The sequence below is a fragment of the Echinops telfairi genome, unplaced genomic scaffold (genome assembly GCF_000313985.2).
Source record: "Echinops telfairi isolate 266 unplaced genomic scaffold, ASM31398v2 ScPeMD7_7469;HRSCAF=8507_1, whole genome shotgun sequence".
NCBI lineage: Eukaryota > Metazoa > Chordata > Mammalia > Afrosoricida > Tenrecidae > Echinops > Echinops telfairi.
Window position 1 is genome coordinate 39355500 of NW_022111373.1, and position 2992 is coordinate 39358491.

Here is a 2992-nt window from a genome sequence, read left to right on the forward strand (position 1 = left end):
CTAGTTCCATGACAAAAGTTTTTATCTGGCCTTTTAAATATACACGTTGGTCTTTTCTTTCTTACTCACTATTTGTATTATTATTACTTTATCCTTATAACTTTATTTTGATTCTCTTTTTTAATTGTTTCAGTTGAGTTTTACAGTTTGTGAAGCACAGAAGGTATAGATGCATAGAGATAAGAACTGATGCAAGGGTTTATAGGGGAGTGAGATAGTTAAGGTTTATTGTGCCAACCTGGCCGATAAACACATGTGGGGTTAATTGAAGGGTGGAGAAATAAATGGCTCGGTAAGCCTCGCTTTTCTAGTTCTCAGATCTCTTGCTTTCTGTTGGTCAGACCAAAGTGCAGCTGCCTTAGCCAGTTCCCTTCACTTCCTGTGAGACATCTCAGGGGGAAAAGCCACATGGACCTACCCTGATGTAGCCCTGGGTGCTGGAGCAGCCACATAGAGACCCCAGTCAGCACTGAGATGCTTACACGCTCACTGATTCAGCTTTCCTCCTGCAGTCAGCTTCATTGCATGTGTTTTCTGAGATTGAGGAGGACTTTGTAGATTAATGTGGGACATATGGGCTTGGACAGCACTGGGTTGCGATGCTTTTTTAATGTTCACTTACCCTTTGTATAAAACGCTCTCTTTTATACATAATAAGTTTCTGTGGATTTGTTTCTCTAATGTACCCAGACTAACACAGGGAGGTAGGAGTGGGTGAGAGATAGGGAGGGTGAGAGAGTGGGGGACAAGCAATGTACTTGGGAGGTGGGTGCAAGCATTGGAAATGATGGTGATTACATAACTCATTTAGAAAGTGATTTTTACCATGGGGGAATAAAAGAGAAAGTGTTCTAAATTTGACTGTAGTAATGATTGTACAAACCTCCTTGATGTAATTGAACTATTGACTTGTATGATTATGTAGATTAAATGTCAATGACACTGTTTTAAAAATAGACAGGAAAGAAAGAAAGATCAAAATGAATGTCAGAAGAGACTCTGAAACTTGCCTTAATCGTAGAATAGTGAGACATAGCAAAGAAAGGATAAAGACAAAGGTCTGAACAAAATATTTCAAAGGGCTTCTCAAGAAGACAAAGTCAAATATTGTAATGAAATGTGCAAAGATCTGGAGTTAGGAAACAAAAACAGGGCCCCCAGCTTTCGCCCTTTGGCCAGGTGGTTCCCACTCCTCTGGCAGCCCCTTCTCACCTTCCCTGGCCTGCCCTTCCCAGACGGACTGCCATTCCCACCTCCTGCATCTTTTTCTCTCCAGCTGAGGCTAGGCAGAAGCAGCAGCAGCAGCAGCAGGTGTCTGAACTTGGAGGCTGTGGTGGTTGGGAAGCCCATGGCACACAGTCAAGGAGGGGGCAAGAAGAAAGTCTGCTACTACTAAGATGGTGTCATTGGGAATTACTATTATAGATAAGGTCATCCTATGAAACCTTATAGGATTTGCATGACCCATAACTTGCTGCTAAATTATGCTTATATAAAAAAAATGGAAATTTATAGGCTTCATAAAGCCACTGCTGAAGAAATGACAAAATTCCACACTAATGGGTCCATCAAATCAGTACGTTCAATAAGACCAGATAACATGTCTGAGTAAAGTAAGCAGATGCAGAGATTTAATGTTTGAGAGAACTGCTCAGTGTTTGATGAACTCAGGGTTTTGTCAGCTCTCGACAGGTTAAACTGACAAGTCAAAATGGCTGTTAACTGGGCTGGAGGATTACATCATGCTAAGAAATCAGAAGCCTCAGGATTCTGTTAAGTGAATGATACTGTGCTAGCCATCCTTGAATTACTAAAATATCATCAGAGAGTCTAGTACATTGATATTGATATTCAACCTGGTGATGGTGTTAAAGAAGATTTTTATACAACAGATCATGTAATGACTATATCATTCCATAGATATGGGGAATACTTTCTGGGTACTGGAGACTTGAGGGATATTGGCGCAGGGAAAGGGAAATGCTATGATATGAATTTTCCAATGAGCGATGGTACAGATGATGACTCATAAGGGCAGTTATTTAAGCAGATTATCTCAAAAGTAATGGACATGTATCAACTGAGTGCTGTGGTATTATATTGTGGTGCAAACTCTGTATCTGGTTATAGATTTGGTTGCTTTGATCTAACAGTCAATGGTCATGCTAAATGTGTACAAGTAAAAACTTTTAACTTACCATTGCTGATACTTGGAGGAGGTGGATACATAATTCACAACATTGCCTGATGTTGTACATACAAGGCTGCTATTGCCCCTGATTGTGAAATTCCTAATAAGTTTCCATATAATGATTATTTTGAATATTTTACACCACTTCAAATTGCACATTAGTCATCAAGCATGACAAACCAGAACACTCCGGAATATATGGGAAAAATCAAACAACATTTATTTGAAATGTGCGCATGTTACCTCATGCACCAGGTGTTCAAATGCAGGCTGTTCCCAAGGATGCTGCTCATGAAGGGAGTGGAGAGGAAGACGGAGAAGAGCCGGGCTTGTGAATCTCTATTTGAGCATCAGACAAGTGGCTAGAAGGTGATGAAGAATTCTCTAATTCTGAAGACAAAGGAGAAGGGCATCACAGGAATGTGGCTGATTGTAAGCAGGGAAAAAGGCAAGAATTGAGGGAGATGAGAAGGAAACAGAAGACAAAAAACAAATGTCAAGGAAGAAATAAATCCAAAACGATTAACGCTGAAAAAGCAGATACTTAAGGAGCCACATCAAAACAGCTCAGCAACCCTTGAATTTGAGTTTCACCACTTTCAGGAAACCATTTAAAAAGTGAGAAAATAATGGAGAAGAAAAATGTTTTCTTGTTAAAGGAGACTTCTGGCTTTATTTTATACTACTTTAGCATGGACTGTATTTATTTACAGAAAAGTCTTTCATTTTTATTTTTCTTAGCAAGTTTTATTGTGTTTTTCTAATTAAGAAGCAAATTTTTTCTCCACCATGCTTTATGTG

At 39.4% G+C, this 2992-nt stretch overlaps 1 pseudogene; it reads left to right on the forward strand.

The window, feature by feature from the left end:
* The first annotated feature begins 1348 nt into the window (after positions 1-1348).
* On the forward strand, positions 1349-2772 carry LOC101659934 (annotated as a pseudogene).
* The last annotated feature ends 220 nt before the right edge of the window (positions 2773-2992 follow it).